The sequence below is a fragment of the Xenopus laevis genome, chromosome 2S (genome assembly GCF_017654675.1).
Source record: "Xenopus laevis strain J_2021 chromosome 2S, Xenopus_laevis_v10.1, whole genome shotgun sequence".
NCBI classification, from domain to species: Eukaryota; Metazoa; Chordata; class Amphibia; order Anura; family Pipidae; genus Xenopus; species Xenopus laevis.
In genome coordinates, this window is record NC_054374.1 from 165,336,659 (window position 1) to 165,364,392 (window position 27,734).

General features: G+C 40.8%; 1 protein-coding gene across 5 annotated transcripts in view; it reads right to left on the minus strand.

Annotated features, from left to right (window-relative positions):
• Positions 1-27,734, minus strand: part of pak1.S (p21 protein (Cdc42/Rac)-activated kinase 1 S homeolog) — a 77,067-nt gene that overhangs the window by 47,069 nt on the left and 2,264 nt on the right. The window contains exon 2 of one of the 5 annotated variants that reach the window (XM_041583014.1): positions 1,181-1,263. The gene's annotated coding sequence lies outside the window, so the exon portion shown is untranslated. 5 annotated transcript variants of the gene reach the window in all.

Sequence of the window (27,734 nt, forward strand, 5' to 3'; positions counted from 1 at the left end):
AGGGGTTCTGTGACCATATAAAGGCACAAGGCGACAGGCTGAGTTATACAGGGAACTATGAATATCACTCATGTATTATAAGGGATAATGTACCCCCTACTGTAAATGATAAGGATATTAGAAGTCACTGAGGGGTTGTTCTGTGACCATATAAAGGCACAAGGCTGCAGGCTGAGTTATACAGGGAACTCTGAGTATCACTCATGTATTATAAGGGATAATGTACCCCCTACTGTAAATGATAAGGATATTAGAAGTCACTGAGGGGTTGTTCTGTGACCATATAAAGACACAAGGCTGCAGGCTGAGTTATACAGGGAACTCTGAGTATCACTCATGTATTATAAGGGATAATGTACCCCCTACTGTAAATGATAAGGATATTAGAAGTCACTGAGGGGTTGTTCTGTGACCATATAAAGGCACAAGGCTGCAGGCTGAGTTATACAGGGAACTATGAATATCACTCATGTATTATAAGGGATAATGTACCCCCTACTGTAAATGATAAGGATATTAGAAGTCACTGAGGGGTTGTTCTGTGACCATATAAAGACACAAGGCTGCAGGCTGAGTTATACAGGGAACTCTGAGTATCACTCATGTATTATAAGGGATAATGTACCCCCTACTGTAAATGACAAGGATATTAGAAGTCACTGAGGGGTTGTTCTGTGACCATAGAAAGGCACAAGGCTGCAGGCTGAGTTATACAGGGAACTCTGAGTATCACTCATGTATTATAAGGGATAATGTACCCCCTACTGTAAATGATAAGGATATGAGATGTCACCGAGGGGTTGTTCTGTGACCATATAAAAGACAAGGCTGAGTTATACAGGGAATTCTCATTATCACTCATGTATTATAATCAATGAAAAACAGCAGTAGTCCAGCAATACTATATTTGTAAAAAACAAAAAAAAAGGAGAATATATCTTTACTTTACCAGTACTGCTGTTTTTTTTTTTATTGATTTGCGTCAACCTACCCAGGCAGAGGATTAAGCATGCACCCGGGGCTGCAAAGAGCAGTTTTGCATTGTGTATCACATTTTTACTGTTACTCATGAATTATAAGAGATAATTTACCCCTATCTTGAATTATTAGGTCAATGAGGAGTTCAATGACATAGAAAAGCACAAGATCAAATGATTAAATAAAAATCAGTGAAACAAACCCAAAAAGATTGGGGGACACCGTGTATCGAGTACTATCCAGGCCCAGAACAGTCTGAATCCACCAATGGAATCAATAAATCCTCTATAAAAAGATAAAAATAAATGTTTGACCACGCCCATTAGTGACCACACCCCCTAATTACTATGTTCATTTTACAAAATTTGGCAGGTTATGTAAGTTTGAAGACATTTCGGTGGTTTTTAAGTGTTATTACAGTTTTGCAAATTAAGCTGAAAGTTACAATTTCCCCAAGAGACCTGCTTATCTTAAATTGTCACAATTACTTATTTGCTTATCTTAAATTGTTACCAAAGTATCTAAGTGTACCTGCCACGTATTCCGGGCTCTCTGCCCAAAGGAATTAAGTTTCAGAAACTTTGTATCTTTTTCTGCCTGTTTAGTGCAGGAGTTCAAAGAGAAAGTTGGGACATTTCAGTAACAATCCGGGACTGCGGGTTGAGCCGTCAAAATCGGGACTGCCCCGCAAAAAACATGACAGTTGGGAGGTATGCAAGCTGTGTATTTATATTTAGTTAAGGTATCAACATAACATTTAAACTTCTGACAGTTTGTAAGTCGTGGTAACTGGCCTGGTTTCCTATAAGATAAACACGTTCAAATTCCAGTAAAACATGAGCCGCTTATAGTTTATGTTTAAGCGTAAATGCAAATGATAAGTTAAGTAATTGCATAACATTGATTTGCAGCTGCAATGCGTTGCAAGTACCTACAGGATGGAAATGTGAGTTTATATGATGCCATCACTGCCTTACTCACTGCCCTAGAACTCCATGTGCTGATGATGTGGAATTCAGAGGAACTTTCCAATATACACTCAGTACCTGCCTCTTTCTGTTCTCTGTACTGCTGGTTCTGACTGTTGAAAACAAGCAGGAGTTGTTCACCTTTGAGATAGCTTTTAGTATGATGTAGAGCAGCGGTCTCCAACCTTTTTTGGCCAGGGGACCAGTGTAGAGCCAAATTTTTTTGCAAGGACTGGGGGGGTCAGCGTCCAATTCTGGTGGGCTGGTGTCCAATTTGGCGCCCCACGTTTATTGGTCGCTGGGCCCAGCGGCCCAGTTCAAGACTGTCCGCTGCCCGGCGGTTGGGGACCCCTAATGTAGAGAGTGATAATTTGCATCAATTTGCAAATGTCTATCATTTATTAATTGTGGTTTTTGAGTTATTTAGCTTTTTATTCAACAGCCCTTCAGTTTGCATTTCAGCAATCTGGTTGCTAGGCTCCAAACTACCTTAGCAACCATGCATTGAGGGGCCCGACTCGAAAGATGAGTAATAAAAAGTAGCAATAACAATAAATGTGTAGCTTGACAGAGAATTTGTTTTTAAGATGGGGGTCAGTGACCCCCATCTGAAAGCTGGAAAGAGTCGGAAGAAGAAGGCACACAATCCAATAACTATAAAAAAAAAGAAAAAATGAAGTCTAATTGAAGAGTTGATTAGAATTGGCTATTCCATAACATACTAAAAGTTAATATAAAGGTAACCCACCCCTTTAAATTGACCTGCTACAGTGTTTCAACAGTCAGAACCAGTACAAGTGCAGAGAACAAAAACGGATGAACAAATCAGGCTTCCAACTAGAGTCCTGTCCATTTTTTGGAACCCGTACCCGCAACCTGCAACCCGGACCCGCAACCCAAATTCTTACCCGATTTGGACCCGCAAGTACCTTATCCGCAACCTGGACCCGCTGACCATCAAGAGTCAGGAAGTGCTCTCATTGTAAGCCGGAAGTGACATCATCGGAAGGAGACATGATTAGAAAAAAAGGAGTAAAAAAACGCTATTGAGAAGACCCGCGATCCGCAGAACCGCTGACCCACGTCTATACTCGCACCCGGAACTTCTACTTGCAACCCGCTGGTACCTGACCCGCTGCAGGACTCTACTTCCAACTGCAATTGCACAATTAAATAGAACAGTTAGAACGCACTTGTCTTGTAATTGGAAAATCTCTCTCACTGTGCAAAAGAAAATGGATTTTTTTTTTGGCTAGAGATCCCCTTGAGCGTCATTGAAATCTCAGTTACCAGCCTACTGCAACTTGTCACACCAGGGTGCAGCAATTCCATCTGTATACTGTATATACACACACAACAGGCTGCGGAATCTCTCTGTACCCCGACTCTACTTGCACTGACTGATCTTTAGCAAAGAGTCACATGGAGAATGTAAATAGAATAAAAGAACACAGGGAGATAAGAAAGCCAAACACTGGCAGAGCAAGTTCTACCATACAGGCACCCCTTCCTCACCTGTCTGGAGCAAAGGCATGAGATGCACAGGTGCAATGACAGTTTAGGTACTTAAAGGAACAGCCCCCATGGCTACACAGCAGCTTGTTTATATAAACTATAGTAGTACTTATCTGTTATCTACTGTGTATCCTGTGCTTGAATGGCTGCCCCCATGGCTACACAGCAGCTTGTTTATATAAACTATAGTAGTACTTATCTGTTATCTACTGTGTATCCTGTGCTTGAATGGCTGCCCCATGGCTACACAGCAGCTTGTTTATATAAACTATAGTAGTACTTATCTGTTATCTACTGTGTATCCTGTGCTTGAATGGCTGCCCCATGGCTACACAGCAGCTTGTTTATATAAACTATAGTAGTACTTATCTGTTATCTACTGTGTATCCTGTGCTTGAATGGCTGCCCCATGGCTACACAGCAGCTTGTTTATATAAACTATAGTAGTACTTATCTGTTATCTACTGTGTATCCTGTGCTTGAATGGCTGCCCCATGGCTACACAGCAGCTTGTTTATATAAACTATAGTAGTACTTATCTGTTATCTACTGTGTATCCTGTGCTTGAATGGCTGCCCCATGGCTACACAGCAGCTTGTTTATATAAACTATAGTAGTACTTATCTGTTATCTACTGTGTATCCTGTGCTTGAATGGCTGCCCCCATGGCTACACAGCAGCTTGTTTATATAAACTATAGTAGTACTTATCTGTTATCTACTGTGTATCCTGTGCTTGAATGGCTGCCCCATGGCTACACAGCAGCTTGTTTATATAAACTATAGTAGTACTTATCTGTTATCTACTGTGTATCCTGTGCTTGAATGGCTGCCCCCATGGCTACACAGCAGCTTGTTTATATAAACTATAGTAGTACTTATCTGTTATCTACTGTGTATCCTGTGCTTGAATGGCTGCCCCCATGGCTACACAGCAGCTTGTTTCTATAAACTATAGTAGTACTTATCTGTTATCTACTGTGTATCCTGTGCTTGAATGGCTGCCCCCATGGCTACACAGCAGCTTGTTTATATAAACTATAGTAGTACTTATCTGTTATCTACTGTGTATCCTGTGCTTGAATGGCTGCCCCCATGGCTACACAGCAGCTTGTTTATATAAACTATAGTAGTACTTATCTGTTATCTACTGTGTATCCTGTGCTTGAATGGCTGCACCCATGGCTACACAGCAGCTTGTTTATATAAACTATAGTAGAGTTTCTGAAGCAAACACACCAGTTTTATAAGTGCAGGGCAACACTACATTATAATGTTCCTTTAAAACACTTTAATTTTTTTGGTGTTACTGTTCCTTTCACCCATGTGTTAGGTGCCATACCTTACTGGAAACCTTATCCATTTGGTCACACTCAAATAAATGGGTCAAGCACCAAAAGTGTTGTCTATGAATAAGACTCACTCCCTTCAGTATGTGCTTCTCCTGCCTTCACTCCATGTGGTGATTCATTGTGATGCTCTGGCAGCCATCCAGGGAGTTGTTGCACCTCTCTTACAGGCACACACATGTGCAGGAACTATTATTCACCAGCATCAGCAATCTCTGTTCACCCATGGCCGTGCCTATTCTGCCAAGGACAAGGACGTGTCGGTATTAATAACCACTGTATAATGAACTCCTCCTTATCTAAAAACCTGGGACACAGGCTGCAAGTAGGAAGGAGACTGAATCTACAGACCTCATTATCTATAAGAACACAGACTGACCAACATCCTGAGAAGTAGAGAAGGGAGAATGGTGGCGTGTTATAATGGAAGTGAGTGTGTATGTGATTCTGTGGAAAACCTTTCACCTGCACACACACAAAGCACGAGCCTGAACTTTGGAAAGCACTGCGTAATGTTAGCCAGGCTGCAGTGAAAGCTCCATATATTTCACTAATCACAGTGAGTCAATCTGGGTCAGCCACACTGGACTGTGTTCGCCAGTGATAATGAAGTTGATCAACAAGACACAACAAGTAAATGCTGAAGCTAATGAATTGCAGAGTTCTTTATTATTCAATTATGAAACATTCAGGCACATTGGATAAAAGTTGCTGGCTCGGACTCTCAAGACCAAATCAGTAGCCTATCTGGCCACCTATGGGTGTTTCCGAAAGACCTGTCTGAACGATATACTGATTTTTGAGCAGATATCTATCGGGCAGAATTGCAAATTCCACAGGTGAGTATTGCAATAGTGTGTTGGTGCATTCCACTCCTGCTGGTTCTACCTCATCCCCATTAAAATTTCATAATGATCTCATAATGTTTTAGACCACACCCATTATACACACTCCAGACGTCAATACAATCACTAAAAAAAAAAATGGATAAAGGGCATAATAACCCCAGCTGTGCCAATATAGTCACCACATAAAACATATAATCAGCATAATAACCCCAGACATGCCAGTATAATCACCAAATAAAAAAATAAAGGGCATAATAACCCTAGCCGGGTAAGTATAATCACTAAATAAAACAGGTGGAAAATTGAACCCCAGAAATATCCGTACAATCAATAAATAAAATGTTAAAAGGCATAATAATTCCAGTCATGGCAATCACTAAATAAAATGGATAAAGGAACCCCAGATGCACCAATATAATCAACAAATAAAAATGGATAACCAGCATATTGGGACCTTTTATCCAGAATGCTCGGGACCTGGGATTTTATGGATAATGGATCTTTCCGTAATTTGGATCTCCATACCTTAAGTCTACTAGAAAATCATGTAAACATTAAATAAACCCAATGACCTGGTTTTGCTTCCAATAAGGATTAATTATATCTTAGTTGGGATCAAGTACAAGCTACTGTTTTATTATTACACAGAAAAAGGAAATCATTTTCAAAAATGTGGATTATTTTATTATAATGGAGTCTATGGGAGACGGCCTTTCCGTAATTCGGGACTTTCTGGATAATTTGTTTCCGGATACCTGTATAATCACTTATATATAAAATGGGTAAAGTGCATCATAACCCCAGACGTGCCAGTATAATTACTGCAGAAAATGGATAACCAGCATATGAACCCCCGACATGCCAGTATCATCACTGCAGAAATGGCCAATGGATACTGAAATCAGCATAATACTGAACTATAAGCACTATAATTACTATAATTACTATAGGAGCTATGGGGAGCGGAGAATCCTCCCAGAGAGAGGAGAGCAAATAGGAATTATGTCCTGATTCCCCTGGGATCTAGTGTGGGAGTCTGATTTGTTCTCCTCACTGAACCCACAGCCACAACAATGGCAATAAGAAATGGCTCTGCTCAAAGCCCCCACATAGTATAGATACAGGATTTAATCACAATACTACAGATTTGCCCCAGATGTGTACGAGCAGCATTTACATGCCCTGAAGGAGTTTTTCTAGTGGGCACCTATATTCTGCTTTAATGGCAGGTATAGGATGTATGAGCTGAAATCACGATCCATAAAGCTCAGAAACATGCATCTTCCCATAGATTCCTATCACACAATATGTGGCCAGTAAATGCATGGTTTTCCCCTAAATGCAATCTTCTTTAAAGGAGAAGGAAAGGTTAAAATTAAGTAAGCCTTATCAGAAAGGTCCATCTAAATATACCAGTAAACCCTCAAAGTAATGCTGCTCTGAGTCCTTTGTCAAAAGAAACAGCACATTTCTTTCCTTCTATTGTGTACTCATGGGCTTCTGTATCAGACTTCCTGCCTTCAGCTTAAACCTCATTGCCCTGGGCAAGAGCATGCTCAGTTTGCTCCTCTTCCCCCGACCCCTCCCTTCTTTACTGTAATCTGAGCCCAGAGCAGGGAGCAAACAGAGAGTTTCTAGAGCTTTTTACTCAGGTATGGTAAAACATTCTACAGAATAAATATAGCATTCTAGCTTGCACTATTGTGGCTATTCTATTGGCAATAAAATGCCTCTGTAGCTTTCCTTCTCCTTTAAGGACTAGCCATGCTAATTAAAACTTGATCTTTGGAGCGTACTCCAGGGAACTGGCAATTGAAAGAGGCTCCAGTTGGCAATTTCATGGCATCCTCCAGCGGGGAAGGGCTGTGTTTGTGCCTCTCCCCAGATGGTGTTTGCACAAGGGGGGGTAAATAACACCGACACTGATTTGCATTTAAATTGGAGACCCAGTTTTCTTGTGGAGCGGCTGAGAAATCACCTGATCCATTGATGCCCACGAGACCCCGTGTAGGTGCATTAAATATACATGAACTACAGTAAAGCTCAAGTTCTCATTCAAACACAAAACTGCTTCAGCATTAGGTCAGCCATGCAAGGATGTATCAAAGCTCTAGTACAGTTATGGGACCTGGTATCCAGAATGCTGGATAATGGATCTTTCTGTAGTTTGGATCTTCGTACCTTAAAGGGGTGGTTCACATTCAAGTTAACGTTTAGTATGTTATAGAATGGCCAATGTTAAGTAACTTTGCAATTGGTCTTCATATTTTTTTAGCGTTTTTGAATTATTAGCCATTTTCTTCTGACTCTTTGTAGCCAAAATGACAGCACTCCAAGGAAATTTGCAAAAGATGCTGAAAAAATTAAGGTTTATTTTGGCTACTGCATTTGTATTTTTTGGACTGGCACCCAGGTCATTCAGCATAATGGATGTGCGCTCCAATACAGTGTTTACACACACACACATATACAGGTGTGGGACCTATTAACCAGAATACTCTGGACCTTGGGTTTTCTGGATAAGGGATCTCTCTTTAATTTGGATCTTCATACCTTCTTCGAAAATAAATACATTTGAACATAAATAAACTAGGGATGCACCGAATCCAGGATTCGGTTCGGGATTCAGCCAGGATTCTGCCTTTTTCAGTAGGATTTGGCCGAATCCAAATCATAATTTGCATATGCAAATTAGGGCAGGAAGGGAAATCACGAGACTTTTTGTCACAAAACAAATTAGCAAATTGGGGTTCGCATTCGGTTCAGTATTCTGCCGAATCTTCTATGAAGGATTAGGGGATTCGGCCGAATCCCAAAAAGTGGATTCGGTGCATCCCTAAAATAAACCCAATAGGATTATTTTACCCCCAATAAGAATGAATTATTTCTTAGTGTGAATAAAGGCCAAGGTACTAATTTATTATTACAGAATAAAGTAAAAAAAAAAATGTAATTTATTTAATTAAAATGGCGTCAATGAGAGATGGATGTCCCCTAATTTGGAGCTTTCTGGGTAATGTATCCCATGATCCCTGTATCTAGTACTGTTTAGGTGTAAGAGCTTTGGGTGGAAATGAGAATCGGTGTTCGCCCGTATCAAGTAGCGACTGGTTAAGTGAATAACCCACGCAGCACAGGAGTTGTTTACACAGGCCAGATACTTTGGCAGCGCTCATCCGATTGAACATTAACCACAAAATAACCACCAGGGATGAAACACCGTCACGCTGCTTGATCCCACTGATGTCTCAGAGATATGGATTCCCCACCTGACTCTGTCCTACCCGTCTTATGAAATACTGTCCTGTTATCGTGCAAATGAAAGTTTAATATAAGCTTCATCATACTGAAATAAGAAACTTTCTAAATACAATCAATTAAATGTTCTGCATTGTTTCTGAAATAATCAAGTTTGTCTTCACTATTCCTCTCTGAGCAGCAGCAGTTGGGTGTCAGATATTCACTGACAGTTAGATCCAATATATCTTATAGGGGGCTCCTTTTGCCTAGAAGATGTATTAGAGGTCACTCTATTAAACTCACCAGACATCATGGGGCATATTTATCAAGGGTCGAATTTCGAATTCAAATATAACTTCGAAATTCAAATTCAAAAAGACCAACCGAAATTAAGTCTGAGTTATTTTTGGTAGAATAGGTCCGTTTTCTAACGAATAGGTCCGTATTCGGCCAAATTCGAATCGTACGAATCAAAGGAATAGCACATTCGATCAAATTCCCCCAAAAAAACTTTTTCCACCAATTGGCTCCAAATAGGTTCTAGGAGGATCCCCATAGGCTAAACAAATGGTCAAAGTCGAATTTTTAAAGAGACAGGACATGATAGATTTCAATATTCTAATTTTTCATTTTTTTTTTCAAATTGAATTTGGACTATTCCCTAGTCGAAGTACACAAAAAAAATAGCTCGAAATTCTAATTTTTTTCATTTGAAAATTCACCTCGACCTGTGATAAATCTGCCCTCATGTCTCTCTACATGCAGGATTTGTGCAAAAGGCAGTTATTTTGTTACATTTTGTTTGTACTGGAATCAGTTATTTGAGTGAGCTCTAAGGGTAATGTCACACTGTGAGATTCGCCCGGCGACTAAATCTTCCCGAAGGTGTGACCTTACCCTAATATATCTGCTAGGAAGGAAGCCCCTATAAGATATATTGGTCGCTATTCAGTTTGGTTATCCGTGTGCAGATGGATCAATGTCAGTGTTCAGATCTCTGGAGTCATTTGGGCAGAAAGAAGCTGCAGTGTCTCCTCCGTGTACCAAGGAAGGACAATGGGAAATGACATTTATTTGGATGAATGGAACATGAGCATTAAATGGGCCCAACTGAGGTGCCAGACATGCCCAGATGGCCAGGGAGGCATTGCCAGCGTAAGGGATCATAAAGTTCATAGGGTAGAATAAAGAAAAGACTTTTTCGAATCACAAGTAAACACAGCATATGTATAGCAAATGTTTTAAAATAATATCCGGAAACCTGTTATCCAGAAAGCTCTGAATTACGGAAAGGCCGCCCCCCGTACAATAATAAAACAGTAGCTTGTACTTGATACCAACTAAGATATAATTAATCCTTATTGGAAGCCTATTGGGTTTATACATGATTTTCTAGTAGACCTAAGGTATGGAGATCCAAATTACGGAGAGATCTGTTATCCAGAAAACCCCAGGTGCTGAGTATTCCGGATAACAGCAGCAACACTGCTCTCATACTGGCAACAACGGAGAAAAATACTTCTACATATCTATATAGGCCGTAAAATGGTAATAAATGGCAACTTTCTGTTGCATACAAGAATACACTGTAGGGTTGCCACCTGTCTGGATCTCACCTGGACAGCCCGGTTTTTGGATATGTTGCCCAGGTGATTTCCAAATTAGGAAATACGGCCAGGACATTTAAGTGAATGCCAATCGCTGGTTGCCACGTCATCAGTCCCGCCCCCTATGTCACCACTCCCGCCCCCGAGGTCACCCAGTCCACCCCTTGACGTCACCTCCCTGCCCCCATCACCCGGCCCACCCCCTAATGTCATCCAATCCGGCCGGACAAAAAATGTCTGGACTCTCCACAGACGTTCTGAAAATCGTACGAATCCACGATTCGTACGATGAGATCTTTGCGTCTATGGCCAGCTTATTACAATGTAGCATTAGAAATGTAGGTGACCAAAAGTTATATTTAGGGGGTTATTTATTAAAGTCCAAAAGCTAAAACCTCAAGAATTTGAGTTTTCTTACTATAAAATACGCATTATTAGTGTAAAATAAACTAGAATCTCGGACCTGTCGAGGTTGTATAGAAGTCAATAAGAAAGGTCCCTATACTAATTGGTTTGCGTTGGGTTTAGCCTGAAAATCCAATCATTTCAGGCTTTTCGTGCAGAAACCCGAAAAAAAAAACATACGATCCAAATTCCCCTAGCAACCACAACCTGATTTGAATAAGAGACTGGAATATGAATAGGCGAGGCCTGATTAGGAAGATGAGTAATAAAAAGTAGCAATAACAATACATTTATAGCCCTATAGAGCAATTGATTTCTAGATGGGGGCAGTGACCTCAATTTGAAAGCTGGAAAGAGTCAGAAGTAAAAGGCAAATCATTCAAAAACTATAAAAAAGAAAAAAGGAAGACCAATTGAAAACTTGCTTACAACTGCCTATTCTAAAGGAAGAGACAGACGCTCAGATTAGTCGCCCATCGACAAATCTCCTCTTCTTCGGGGCGACTAATCTCCCCGAACTGCCTCCCACCGGCTAGAATGTAAATCGTTGGGGGGATGGCAATCAGTGCGCTTCGAGGAAACTTCGGAACGACTTCAGAAAACGAAGCGCTCCAAGTGCTGTCCCGCCGACGATTTACATTCTAGCCAGTGGGAGGCAGTTCGGGGAGATTAAGTCGCCCGAAGAAGAGGAGATTTGTCGCCAGGCAACTAATCTCCCCGAATCTGAGCATGTCTCTGCCCTAAAGGCGAGCCACCCCTTTAATACCATCAGCATGGATTCCTTTTGCACAATATATATATATATATATATATATAGTGATTCTTCCTTGATACCAGCTGATAAATGAACCTACTAACTTCAAGTATCTTCATTTATTTTCCAATCGGACATTCAAACAAACCAACGAGCAATGCAAAGGTCAAACTACAACTAACAGAGGAGGAAGTAATGGTATTTAAATATTTTTCGAAGGCAAGGACGAGACGAGATTTTCTTTGTAAGAACAAAAAGGTAGAAGAGGTACATATATGATCAGGTTACATGGATGAAAGCTATAACCAGAACAAAGCTGAGAGATCAGGATACCTTGGTACAGACTAAGAATTTCTACCCCACCCATCCTGGCCTGAGGGTGACAATAATATGGGGGCAGGATCTGAATTAGACAAGAGTTTACATCACCCAAGTGTAAGGGCAGAGACACACGTGAAGATTCGGGGAGATTTAGTCACCCAGCGACAAATCGCCTCTTATTCAGGCGACTAATCTCCCCGAACTGCTAGAATCTAAATTGCCAGCGGGGAGGCACTCGGAGAGATCGTTTTCCGAAGTCGCCCGAAGTTTCCTCGTGAGGCAACTTTGGAAAACGAAGCGCTCTGAGTGCCATCCCGCCGACATCTAGCTGGCGGGAAGGCAGTTAGGGGAGATTAGTCGCCCGAAGAAGAGGCGATTTGTCGCGGGGCGACTAATTCTCCCCGAATCTTCACGTGTGTCTCTGACCTAAAGAGCAGAACAGATTAGGAAACGACAGGAGTCATTCACGATGCCCCACACAGGTGCCATTTATAAACACTGGGCAAATTTGCACCTGGGCAGTAACCCATAGCAACCAGTCATTAGCTTTATTTTCAGTCACCACAGTGCCATGGGTTACTGCCCAGGTGCAAATTTGCCCAGTGTTTATAAATGGCACCTGAGTGGGGCATCGTGAATGACTCCTGTACTTTCCTAATCTGTTCTGCTCTTAACACTTAGGTGATGTCAACTCTTGTCAAATTCAGATCCTGCCCCGTCGGGGTGTAAATTTGCCCAGTGTTTGTAAATGACACCCGCAAGGATGCAAAGTCAACACCTCTGTGCTTCTGTGGAATAGGCTTTGAATGGAACATTGCCTTGCCTAAAGGTGGCCACACACGGGCAGCTAAAAACTCCCGACAGACCGAGTCAGCAGCTTATTGGCCCATGTGTGGGGCCCTCCGGCGGGTTTCCCTGATCGATATCTGGAGAAAGTCGGTCAACCGTGCAGGGTTAAAAACCTCGTAGAATCGTGGCTGCATCTGTTCATTAATGCGGTACTGCAAGCCGACCGCCAAAATTGGCTGCATTATGATTCAAATTAGGAAATACGGACAGGACATGAAGTGAATGACATGGCGATCAGCCAATCGCTGGTCACAACATCATCAGTCCCACCCCCTACATCACCCACCCCTGGCATCACCAGTCAGGCCCCCTAGGTCACCCAGTCCCGCCACCCGTCACCTCCCTGCCCCCATCACCCGGTCTCATCTAATCGTTGGGACCTTGATCGGATCAGCCCGATATCGCCCACCTCAATATCGACATATCGAGAGAGATCCGCTCATTTGGCTATGGCCACCTTTAGGCAGTGCTCCATTCAATAGGGGCAGACAAGCTAATACTTGTGCCCCGGGATCAAAAATGATCCCTCATTTCTTTTGAAATAATGGAAATCTGCCCCTGTAGCTTTGATCTTAAGTGTGCATAACGAATATCCCTGCCATAAAGCAATAAGGTGCTGCTGGTTTTGGCAGAAAGGAAATTCAGCAGTGCCATAAATATCAGATTACCTCTAACACCAACCATCCAAGCACTATTCAGGGGAAACCCAATTCTCCAAAGGGTAACGTAGGTGGTATAAGTATTCAGCGTAGGACTGGTGGTCCTCGTATGCACCAGGGCCCCCCACCCCAGACGCAAAGCGCTCTCTGGCCCTCCTATCAGAGCCGCAACCGCCCCAGCCCTCTCCAAACCACAACCGGGCCCCGCTGTGGCCCCAGTGACTACTTTCTTTTTCTTTCCGCTACGCTTGGGCCAGGGAGGGAGGAATCGGCTTCCACGAAAGGACGGATCTAACGTTATAGAATGACTCATTTATGCAACTTTTCAATTGGTTTTCATTTTTCCAACTTTCAAATTGGGGTCACTGACCTGATCTAGAAAACAAATGCTCTGTAAGGCTACAAATGTATTGTTATTGTCACTTTTTTTTTTAATACTCATCTTTCTTTTCAGGCCTCTCCTATTTATATTCCAGTCTCTTATTCACATAAGTGCATGGTTGCTAGGGGAATTTGGACCCTAACAACCATACGGCTGAAATAGCAAACTGGAAAGCTGGTGAATAATAAGCTATAATTAAAAAAAACACAAATAATAAAAAATGAAAATCAATTGCAAATTGTCTCAGAATATCACTCTCTACATCATACTAACAGTTAATTTAAACGTGAAACCCCTTTAAGTGTCTTTCTTATCTGTATAAGGGATTGGAAATACCTAAAGACTGGCATTCTCTGCTAATTCCCCATAGAAAATAGTCTGCACCTCCCGAGGAACAAGCTGAAACATTACACCCCACCGTGACTCAGCTTGCCCACTGAATTCCACATCAATTACATGTTTAGGTAAAGCCAGGGGAGAAAAGTTCTATTCACTGCTACATATATTTATATAATTTGGCAACATTATTTTTATCAGAGAATTTCTTCATCTAAAGGATTGCAGATTAAAGACTAAAGACTAAACTGGATATCCATTTGGAGACAGAAGCCTTCTTTGCACAATGTTGTGATACCTCTGCACCAGACTATACAACTTTCAGACTGCAGGCTGAGTTATACAGGGAACTCTGAGTATCACTCATGTATTATAAGGGATAATGTACCCCCTACTGTAAATGATAAGGATATTAGAAGTCACTGAGGGGTTGTTCTGTGACCATATAAAGGCACAAGGCTGCAGGCTGAGTTATACAAGGAACTCTGAGTATCACTAATGTATTATAAGGGATACTGTACCCCCTACTGTAAATGATAAGGATATTAGAAGTCACTGAGGGGTTGTTCTGTGACCATATAAAGGCACAAGGCTGCAGGCTGAGTTATACAGGGAACTCTGAGTATCACACATGTATTATAAGGGATAATGTACCCCCTACTGTAAATAATAAGGATATTAGAAGTCACTGAGGGGTTGTTCTGTGACCATATAAAGGCACAACGCTGCAGGCTGAGTTATACAGGGAACTCTGAGTATCACTCATGTATTATAAGGGATAATGTACCCCCTACTGTAAATGATAAGGATATTAGAAGTCACTGAGGGGTTGTTCTGTGACCATATAAAGGCACAAGGCTGCAGGCTGAGTTATACAGGGAACTGAGTATCACTCATGTATTATAAGGGATAATGTACCCCCTACTGTAAATGATAAGGATATTAGAAGTCACTGAGGGGTTGTTCTGTGACTATATAAAGACACAAGGCTGCAGGCTGAGTTATACAGGGAACTCTGAGTATCACTCATGTATTATAAGGGATAATGTACCCCCTACTGTAAATGATAAGGATATTACAAGTCACTGAAGGGTTGTTCTGTGACCATATAAAGGCACAAGGCTACAGGCTGAGTTATACAGGGAACTCTGAGTATCACTCATGTATTATAAGGGATAATGTACCCCCTACTGTAAATGATAAGGATATTAGAAGTCACTGAGGGGTTGTTCTGTGACCATATAAAGGCACAAGGCTGCAGGCTGAGTTATACAGGGAACTCTGAGTATCACTCATGTATTATAAGGGATAATGTACCCCCTACTGTAAATGATAAGGATATTAGAAGTCACTGAGGGGTTTGTTCTGTGACCATATAAAGGCACAAGGCTGCAGGCTGAGTTATACAGGGAACTCTGAGTATCACTCATGTATTATAAGGGATAATGTACCCCCTACTGTAAATGATAAGGATATTAGAAGTCACTGAAGGGTTGTTCTGTGACCATATAAAGGCACATGGCTGCAGGCTAAGTTATACAGGGAACTCTTGAGTATCACTCATGTATTATAAGGGATAATGTACCCCCTACTGTAAATGATAAGGATATTAGACGTCACTGAGGGGTTGTTCTGTGACCATATAGAGGCACAAGGCTGCAGGCTGAGTTATACAGGGAACTCTGAGTATCACTCATGTATTATAAGGGATAATGTACCCCCTACTGTAAATGATAAGGATATTAGAAGTCACTGAGGGGTTGTTCTGTGACCATATAAAGGCACAAGGCTGCAGGCTGAGTTATACAGGGAACTCTGAGTATCACTCATGTATTATAAGGGATAATGTACCCCCTACTGTAAATGATAAGGATATTACAAGTCACTGAAGGGTTGTTCTGTGACCATATAAAGGCACAAGGCTGCAGGCTGAGTTATACAGGGAACTCTGAGTATCACTCATGTATTATAAGGGATAATGTACCCCCTACTGTAAATGATAAGGATATTACAAGTCACTGAAGGGTTGTTCTGTGACCATATAAAGGCACAAGGCTGCAGGCTGAGTTATACAGGGAACTCTGAGTATCACTCATGTATTATAAGGGATAATGTACCCCCTACTGTAAATGATAAGGATATTAGAAGTCACTGAGGGGTTGTTCTGTGACCATATAAAGGCACAAGGCTGCAGGCTGAGTTATACAGGGAACTCTGAGTATCACTCATGTATTATAAGGGATAATGTACCCCCTACTGTAAATGATAAGGATATTAGAAGTCACTGAAGGGTTATGTGACCATATAAAGGCACATGGCTGCAGGCTAAGTTATACAGGGAACTCTTGAGTATCACTCATGTATTATAAGGGATAATGTACCCCCTACTGTAAATGATAAGGATATTAGACGTCACTGAGGGGTTGTTCTGTGACCATATAGAGGCACAAGGCTGCAGGCTGAGTTATACAGGGAACTCTGAGTATCACTCATGTATTATAAGGGATAATGTACCCCCTACTGTAAATGATAAGGATATTAGAAGTCACTGAGGGGTTGTTCTGTGACCATATAAAGGCACAAGGCTGCAGGCTGAGTTATACAGGGAACTCTGAGTATCACTCATGTATTATAAGGGATAATGTACCCCCTACTGTAAATGATAAGGATATTAGAAGTCACTGAGGGGTTGTTCTGTGACCATATAAAGGCACAAGGCTGCAGGCTGAGTTATACAGGGAACTCTGAGTATCACTCATGTATTATAAGGGATAATGTACCCCCTACTGTAAATGATAAGGATATTAGACGTCACTGAGGGTTGTTCTGTGACCATAAAGGCACAAGGCTGCAGGCTGAGTTATACAGGGAACTCTGAGTATCACTCATGTATTATAAAGGATAATGTACCCCCTACTGTAAATGATAAGGATATTAGAAGTTCCTGAGGGGTTGTTCTGTGACCATATAAAGGCACAAGGCTGCAGGCTGAGTTATACAGGGAACTCTGAGTATCACTCATGTATTATAAGGGATAATGTACCCCCTACTGTAAATGATAAGGATATTAGACGTCACTGAGGGGTTGTTCTGTGACCATATAAAGGCACAAGGCTGCAGGCTGAGTTATACAGGGAACTCTGAGTATCACTCATGTATTATAAGGGATAATGTACCCCCTACTGTAAATGATAAGGATATTAGACGTCACTGAGGGGTTGTTCTGTGACCATAAAGGCACAAGGCTGCAGGCTGAGTTATACAGGGAACTCTGAGTATCACTCATGTATTATAAAGGATAATGTACCCCCTACTGTAAATGATAAGGATATTAGAAGTTCCTGAGGGGTTGTTCTGTGACCATATAAAGGCACAAGGCTGCAGGCTGAGTTATACAGGGAACTCTGAGTATCACTCATGTATTATAAGGGATAATGTACCCCCTACTGTAAATGATAAGGATATTAGAAGTCACTGAGGGGTTGTTCTGTGACCATATAAAGGCACAAGGCTGCAGGCTGAGTTATACAGGGAACTCTGAGTATCACTCATGTATTATAAGGGCTAATGTACCCCCTACTGTAAATGATAAGGATATTAGAAGTCACTGAGGGGTTGTTCTGTGACCATATAAAGGCACAAGACTGCAGGCCAGGCCCGGACTGATAATGTATCAGTTCGGGCAAATGCCCGAGGGGCCGCTCTACCCTCCATTCTAGTGGGCTGCCCGCTGCCTAATTAGATGCGGTGCTCGCTGCACTTGTCAGCTAGTAATCACTCACACCAACGTACACGGCACGGTGGGACCAGCTAATTAACTTATCTTTCAGCCCCGCACCACGGACGGTAGGAGCTTTTACTTTCTTCCCCCCCTCCCGTTTGCAGTCCTACCAGTGCCTGTGAACGTTTAGGAACTCCCTGTCATTGCTGATCTATTCATGCTGCTGACTTCTGTTATCATGTGAAAGATAGACGCAAGCAGGCACGCAGCAGCAGAAGTCTGACCCCGTGACCTAGGAGGAAGTGATCAGCGGTGACAGAAGAATTTGAAGCCCCCCACTGACTGAACATCCATGCTGCACTGAAGCTGAGTTATAAATTATTGTAAGAGCCGGCTGTAAACTTTATGTTTATGATGAGGGGGAGTTTATGATTTTGGAATTATATTTACAGAAAAGTAGAGGCTAACAAAGAGCAAACAGTAGTAACCCCACACTATCGGATTCTTTTATTCTAAAATGAATTTAAAATTATACAGTACCCTTGAGGTGCATCAATCAGTGTTTCGTGTTTAGTGTAATCGATTCAATACTAACTTAGCGACCAATTAATTTATCGATAAAAACCTTCAATTAATTTATGAATTCATTTAATCAATTTGTAGTTCATTAATTAAAGTGCCTGTGCATCAATATACAATCAATTAACTATGAATTCATTTTAGATCATCAAACAATTAAGGTGCCAGTGCTAATAAATATCAGTTTTAAAAATGATTTTTTTTAAAATAGCTTTTAACCATTTGCAAGCAAAATAATAGAAATAAAAGAGATTGAAAAGGAAAATAGGAGAGGCTGCCAAACAGAATGCAGTGTTTAGTTTACAGACAGAGCAGGGAAATCATAAACGTAATCAATGTGGGGGCAGACAGGTGAGAAGGGACGAAAAAAAGGGAGGTGAGTGGGAGGCAAATCAAGAATAATGACAAATGCAGAGATTAAACGAAGAATGGTATTTGACCTAGTGAGTATTTATATGTTTTCTTTCATTAGTATTGCTGAACAGTAGCCTAACCTACCTAACTGCTAGTTGACCCAGAGGAAGGCAAAAAACCTTCCTTATTGACTGTGAGGTGCTGACTTAGGAAACAATCATTTCAAGCTGGCAAACCACTGGTGCTGCCTTCTACTTGTCTTCTTACCTGCTGTATTGCTCTGTGGGCTTGGTAGGGTTGGGGTGGAGATTAAGATCTTAGCAGAACAAGCAACATGTAAAAGTGGGGAAATATAAAGCATTTGGGCAAGGGTACAAAAACATGTAAAAGTGGGGAAATATAAAGCATTTGGGCAAGGGTACAAAAATACACTTATGTATTATAAGGGATCATGAACCCCCTACTGTAAATAAGGATATATATATATATATATATATATATATATATATATATATATATATATATATATATATATATTCAACCAACGTAGAGCCGGCACTCTCGAATAAAGTGTTCATTTGCCTGGGTGCACAATCAATAAATTATCTCCATATTTTATATATACATATATAAAATATATGTGTGTATGTGTAAAACACCAGCATGCATTTACATGTGGGCTGCTTTAATTTTTTTGCCTGGGCTGCTTTTTACTCCCAGTCCGGCCCTGCTGCAGGCTGAGTTATACAGGGAACTCTGAGTATCACTCGTGTATTATAAGGGATAATGTACCCCCTACTGTAAATGATAAGGATATTAGAAGTCACTGAGGGGTTGTTCTGTGACCATATAAAGGCACAAGGCTGCAGGCTGAATTATACAGGGAACTCTGAGTATCACTCATGTATTATAAGGGATAATGTACCCCCTACTGTAAATGATAAGGATATTAGAAGTCACTGAGGGGTTGTTCTGTGACCATATAAAGGCACAAGGCTGCAGGCTGAGTTATACAGGGAACTCTGAGTATCACTCGTGTATTATAAGGGATAATGTACCCCCTACTGTAAATGATAAGTATATTAGAAGTCACTGAGGGGTTGTTCTGTGACCATATAAAGGCACAAGGCTGCAGGCTGAATTATACAGGGAACTCTGAGTATCACTCATGTATTATAAGGGATAATGTACCCCCTACTGTAAATGATAAGGATATTAGAAGTCACTGAGGGGTTGTTCTGTGACCATATAAAGGCACAAGGCTGCAGGCTGAGTTATACAGGGAACTCTGAGTATCACTCATGTATTATAAGGGATAATGTACCCCCTACTGTAAATGATAAGGATATTAGAAGTCACTGAGGGGTTGTTCTGTGACCATATAAAGACACAAGGCTGCAGGCTGAGTTATACAGGGAACTCTGAGTATCACTCATGTATTATAAGGGATAATGTACCCCCTACTGTAAATGATAAGGATATTAGAAGCTCAGAGAACTCCAAGGTACCTTCTAAAATCTATTACAAAATAATATAGTAATATAGGGGGCACATTTACTAAGCTAGAGTGAAGGATTTTTTCGGGTACTACAACCATCGAAAAGGCTACTTCGACCTTCGACTACGACTCGAACGATTCGAACTAAAAATCGTTCGACTATTTGATCAATTCGACTAGTCAAAGTACTGTCTCTTTAAAAAAAAACTTTGACTACCTGCTTCGGCACTTTAAACCTACCGAGCACCAATGTTAGCCTATGGGGACCTTCCCCATAAGCTTTCTAAGCTTTTTTTCAATCGATGGATTAAAACCCTTAGAATCGTTTGAACGATTTTTCCTTCGATTGAAGTATTTGCGGTAAATTCTTCTACTTCGATATTCGAAGTCGAAGGATTTTACTTCGATGGTCGAATATCGAGGGTTAATTCAACCCTTAGTAAATGTGCCCCCTAGTGTTTGAGGTTCAAGTTCAATCCAAGTTTTGTCTGAGAGAAACCTGCCTAACTGCTATCTGATCCAGTGTAACCAATCCCAACTTGTCTTTCCCCATAACTGATCCCTTCCATTCCCTTTATCAGCTCAGTCGCTCTTCTCTGTACTTTCTCTATTTCATTACTGTCCCCCCTTATATATTTATACAAGGGGTAATCCCAATTTTCCCAGCCTTTCTATCCCATTTATTTACTCTCTCTACTTTACTAATATCGTGAAGCCCACAACTGCTCTGTATATTCTAGATGGAGCCGTTCCATCACTTTGTAAAGCAATTTATTATCCACTGGAATTACAGAACACTGCCTGCTACAACTGTACAATTATCGTCTCTATGGAGTTTATTTTTTAAAAAGTAACATATAAAGCAGTTCTAAAGTCCTCACACCTGCCTTCCTCTTCCTCCATAAATAATGTGCTGAGAATGATGATGTCAACGGCCAATAAAAGCCTATGATAAAAACAAAGTAGAAAATTCTCCAGAAAGTATCAAAAACATAATTATGAGTTCCCAGGTGATCAAGCAAAATGCCCCAGGAAGCTCCGCGCATGAGGCTTAATTAGTTGCTCGGCATTATAATATCTAGTTGGGATCAGCCAGATGTTTTTGGTCAGGCCACAAAAAGCAAAGAGTTAACTGAATCATAATACTGTAATGAATTCATACTCCTGGAATACCAGCAATATTTAGTAGCGTCTCCAAGGGATTCCTATGAGACAATGTCCTGAGGGGTCACCTCTTTTCTGTGCCCTCAACTGTACAACCAGTGAGGTATAAAGTTCTGGTGCCACCCTAGATGCCCTTCCACTTACACAAGTGATGTCACCCGTATGACGCACAACAGCACATGACATCACTTCTGGCACACGTTATCCACACAGCAGGCCCACAAATATATTCAATCATATAGGCACCCAAGGGCTGCCCTCCAAAAACTATCTCCCTAGGCATGGGCTCTTTGGTGCCTATGAATAAACATGGCCCTGTGTGCGCACTACTGATGTGCGGGTCGGGCTTTTCCAGATTTGGCCGAATCAGAATCCTGCTGAAAAAGGACGAATCCTGACCGAATCCCGAACCGAATCCTGGATTTGCTGCATCCCTAATTCATATAGACCTTTCTGAGTCTTTCGCCTTTCCTTCTCCTTTAAGCATTAGGGGGGAGAATGTATTCTCGTTTTTCCCTTGTTCCTGTCCTGAGACACTGCAGCTGGCAGTTAGTGAGAAATGGCAGCAAGTGGAGACAAGCAGGTTGTTAGTTTAGAGGCAAAAGACACAGGCAAGGAATGTACTGGATCTAAGGGCAGGTATGACTAACATGACACAGTTAGGAAGTGCATTTATTAATAGAAAAGGGAAGCATTTATTATATTCATCAGCAACAGGGGAGAATTCTGCCGAAGGCTGGAGAAAATCTGAGAACCGGGGATTGAGTTTTGGACGGGGAGAAAAACAAGGTCCCACTTTCCTTTTTGTAGGATAGGCATTAACTGTCTCTTTGCCATGCAACAAATTGTAGTGGCCAGTAGTGTGTCTGACTCAGCCTGTGTTTATAGGAATGGTTAAAAGTTTTTTACCCAGGGAGGCACATTTATCAAAGGTCAAGTTTCGAATTCATGGGAGTTTTTAAAAAACTCCCATAAATTTCAAAATTCGACCGATCGAAATTTATTAATAAAATCAAATTTCTTAGGGGCATATTTATCAAGGGTAAAATTTCGACCAACAGAAATTAAATCGAAGGTTTTTTTGGTCGAATAGGTCCGTTTTCGAATGAATAGGTCCGTATTCGGGCGAATTCGCACAAATCGAAGGAATGGCACAATCGATCGAACTTTGATTTTTCAAAGTCCACCAATTGACTCCAAATGGGTTCTAGGAGGTCCCCCATAGGCTAAAACAGCAATTCGGCAGGTTTTAAATTGCGAATGGTCGAAGTCTAATTTTTAAAGAGACAGTACATAAATTTCGATATTCTAATTTTTTTCAAATTCAAATCAAATTTGGACTATTCCCTAGTCGAAGTGCACACAAAATAGCTCGAAATTCGGATTTTTTTTTCATTTGAAAATTCACCTCGACCTTTGATAAATCTGCCCCTAAAACTAGGATGAATTGAATTGACCCGAAAACTTGAATCAATTTCGATTCAAAATTAAAAACTCGATTTGAGTCAGAATGTCAGGAAGGCTGCAAACAACTCCAAATTGATACTTGGACCTCTCCCATTGACTTTCGGCAGGTTTTAGGTGGCGAATAGTCGAATTTGAGTTCTTAAAGGGCCAGAGTATGCTAAAACGCGAAAATCTTTTTTTTTTTAAAAAAAAACTCAAATCTAATTTGAGTAACTCCCAAGTCGAATTTAACAATTTTGACCATAAAAAAAAATCGAAAATTCTAAATTTCAATTTGACCCTTGATAAATCTGCCCCTTAGTGTTTTACCCTATCAAAAGAAACAAAAAAACCACGCATTACTTTACTCTCCCTTTGTAGAAAGTGTCATTCCAGCACAAGGAAGGAAGTAGGGGCCGCCAGGTGTGTACATGAAAATACATCCCCCCTGCAATAATTCTCAGCTTCTCTGGAGGAGCTCATTTGCCACATATGTGCTGCGTGTTTGGAAAAGAAGTAGTCACACAGTGCCAGCAGGGCTCCGGGAAATAAACTGCGAGAACTTTAAACATTAAGTAGAGGAAGTGAAAATTAAACATTGAACTTAAAGGGGCGGCTCGCCTATTTTTAGCACATTTTCAGTTGGCCTTCATTTTTTATAGCTGATGAATTATTTGCCTCAAGGAGCCAAAAACCTACTGCCCTGCGAGGCTACAGTTTTATTATTTGTTACGTTTTATTCATTATCTTTCTATTTGTTCCTTATCTTTCGGTTCGTCTTCCGGTCTCTCGTTCACACCGCTGCCTGGTTACTATGATAAAGTGGACCCTAGCAACCAAACTGGAGACCCGTTAAGCCAAAAGCTGTACAAATTCTATTTAAAATGACTTCTCCATAATACTTAGGGGCAAATGCATCAAGGGTCGAATATCGAGGGTTAATTAACCCTCGATATTCGACTGGGAATTAAAATCCTTCGACTTGCGCAAATAGTTCGAACGAACGATCGAAGGAATAATCGTTCGATTAAATCCTTCGAATCGAACGATTCAAAGGATTTTAATCCAACGATCGAAGGATTATCCTTCGTCCGCAAAAAATTAGCCAAGCCTATGGGGACCTTCCCCATAGGCTAACATTGACTTCGGTAGCTTTTAGGTGGCGAACTAGGGGGTTGAAGTTTTTTCTTAAAGAGACAGTAATTAGACTATCGAATGGTCGAATAGTCGAACGATTTTTAGTTTGAATCATTCGATTCGAAGTCGTAGTCAAAGGTCGAAGTAGCCCATTCGATGGTCGAAGTAGCCAAAAAAACACTTCGAAATTTGACGTTTTTTTTCTTCTATTCCTTCACTCGAACTTAATGAATGGGCCCCTAAACGATAAATTGTATGTTGAACTTCTTCTTCAATTGCAAACTTTTTACGTTGCAGGAATATAAAAAAAAAAAAGAGTTTTGATCGATTTATTTATTTGACGAACCTTGACTTATTTGTACTGACACAACCACTTTTAATCCTTTATGACCACTGTGACCAACCTAGTGATGCATTTAATAGATTTTGACCTAAATTGTGTAATAATCTGGGCTCTGTGGATGTTTAGCACCATCAGGGGGCACAGAGAATCTGCGGGTTCTGATCATTTGGGTTTGATGCCTTGCTATTCGCAGAAGGATCCATGACAGGGGCGTAACTAAAGAGGAAGCAGACCCTGGGGGGCCCCATGAGACCCTAAATAATGAGCAATTCAATATATATTGGTAAAACAGGACAACCTCTTTATATTTTGGGGGCCCTAAAATTAATTATAATTAATTAATTCACCTTTAAGTTAACTTTTAGTATGTTATAGAATGGCTAATGCTAAGCAACTTTTCAATTGGTCTTCATTATTTAATTTTTATTGTTTTGTTTTTTTAATTATTTCCCTCACTCTTTCCAGCTTTCAAATGGTGGTCACTGACCCCATTTAGAAGTAAAGGCTCTGTAAGGCTACAGATTTATTGTCATTGACACTTTTTATTCCTCATCGTTCTATTCAGGCCTCTCCTATTCATATTCCAGTCTCTTATTCAAATCAATGAATGGTTGCTGGGGTAATCTCTACCCTAGCAACCAGATGGCTGAAACTGCAGACTGGAGAGCTGCTGAATAAAAAGCTAAATAAGTAAAAAACCACAAATAATAAAAAATGAGAACCAATTGCAAATGGTCTCAGAATATCATTCTATATATCATACTAAAATTAACAAAAAGGGGAACAACTCCTTTAAGGCACTGATCCATGATATCATTTCAGCGGGTTAGATACAAGGAAACACAATAAAAGGAGGTTCCTATTGGCTCAGGGTTCAGAGTCCTTTAATGTCCTAACCCACAGGCCACTCCTTAATTACACAAGTGTCGCACACACACCCACGGCACAAACTGGACACTGATTGCTGCTACACAAGTACATGCTGTATTATTGGTACAGGTATGGGACCTGTTATCCAGAATTCTCAGGACCTGGGGTTTTCCGGATAACAGATCTTATGTAATTTGGATCTTCATACCTTTAGTCTTTAAAATCATGTAAATATTCAATAAATCCAATAGGCTGGTGTTGCCTCCAATAAGGATTAATTATATCGTAGTTGGGATCTGTTTAATTATTACAGAGAAAAATGGAATAGTTTTTAAAGGAGGTTGTTTGAGTTAACTTCTTATATGATGCAGAGAGGGATATTCTGAGACCATTTGCGATTGGTTTTCATTTTTTTACTATTTGTGGTTTTTGAGTTATTTAGCTTTTTATTCACCAGCTCGCCAGTTTGCAGTTTCTGCAATATGGTTGCTAGGGTCCAAATTCCCCTAGCAACCATGCATTGATTTGAATAAGAGACTGGAATATGAATAGGAGAGGCCTGAATAGAAAGATGAGAAATAAAAAGTAGCAATAAAAATACATGTGTAGCCTTACAGAGCATTTGTTTTTAGATGGGGTCAGTGACCCCCATTTGAAAGCTGGAAAGAGTCTAAAGAAGAAGGTAAATAATTCAAAAATACACACAAAAATAGGAACAAAGGCACACTCACTTCAATACTTCCGCAAAAACTTCAAATACTTTTCTTTTATTTATGGTGAGATCTCAGCTTTTGCGGAAGAATGGAAGTGAGTGTGCCTTTGTTCCTATTTTTGTGTGTATTGTACAGAAGCTAACATTGAGCACCTCTCATCGTCATATATAAATTCCCTTTTTTTAAATACATAGAAGCAGAATTTTATTTTTTTTTTAAAAAAATTCAAAAACTATAAAAAATAAATAATGAAGACCAATTGAAAAGTTGCTTGGCCATTCTATAACATAAACCATAGAGAATTGCAGCCCTCCCAAGTAGTAATAAAACCGCTTTTATTTCACTTTACATCTGGCACAGCTGCAATTCTCTATGGATTTCGTATAACAGAGTGTGAAGGTGAACACATGGTTCTGCGAGCACCCCTTGAAAAGTAAGCACCTACTGCTAAAGGGAGACTGTCATGGGAAAACATTTTTTTCCCCAAAACACATCAGTTAATAGAGCTGCTCCAGCAGACTTCTGCACTGAAATCCAATTCTCAAAAGAGCAAACAGATTTTTTTTTATATTCAATTTTGACATGGGGCTAGACATGTTGTCAGTTTCCCATCTGCCCCCAGTCATGTGACTTGTGCCTGCACTTTAGGATGGAACTACTTTCTGGCAGGCTGTTATTTCTCCTACTCAATGTAACTTAATGTGTCTCAGTTGGACTTGGCTTTTACTATTAAGTGCTGTTCTTATATGTACCAGGCAGCTGTTATCTTGTGTTAGGGAGCTGCTATCTGGTTACCTTACCATTGTTCTGTTGTTAAGCTGCTGGAGGGAAAAGGGAGGGGGTGATATCACTCCAACTTGCAGTACAGCAGTAAAGAGTGACTGAAGTTTATCAGAGCACAAGTCACATGACTGGGGGCAGCTGGGAAACTCACAATATGCCCCATGTCAGAAATGAAATATAAAAAAAATCTGTTTGCTCTTTTGAGAAATGGATTTCAGTGCAGAATTCTGCTGGAGCAGCACTATTAACTGATGTGTTTTGAAGAAAAAAAACATGTCCCATGACAGTATCCCTTAAAGTGCTGGATGATTGCTTCCATTCTATAACATACTAAAAGGTAACTTTATGGTGAAGCACCCTTTTAAAAATTTAGATTATTTGATTATAATGGAGTCTATGGGAGACAGTCTTTCCATAATTCAGAGCTTTCTGGATTACAGGTTTCCGGATAACAGATCCCATACCTGTAATAAAAGGGCACAGTATTTCTGGCACTTATTGCTAGTGTAGGCACCCAAACCTTTAGCACCCATGAGAATGAATGCTATGTGGGGGTGTGGGACAGGCCTCGGGCAACAGATAACATTAGTGTTTCCTATTTTTCCACCGGTAGAAGAGGAAATAGAGTGTTTGCAGCCCCACATTAGAGTCCTGCACGGAACCGATTTCTAAGACCCCGACCCGAACTGCAACGCGCATTATTTAGCCACTTTGATCCGCTACCCGACCCGGACCTGCAACTGCCTTATCCGCAACACGCCAACCACCATCAAACAGGAAGTGGCAGTGCTGCAAACCGAAAGTGATGTCATCAAAAGTGGGCGGAGACATTTAGATGAAACCTTCAACCTGACCCGCGGGTAACTCGTGGGTACCCGACCCGCTGCAGGACTCTACCGCACATTCCTCCGTTTCA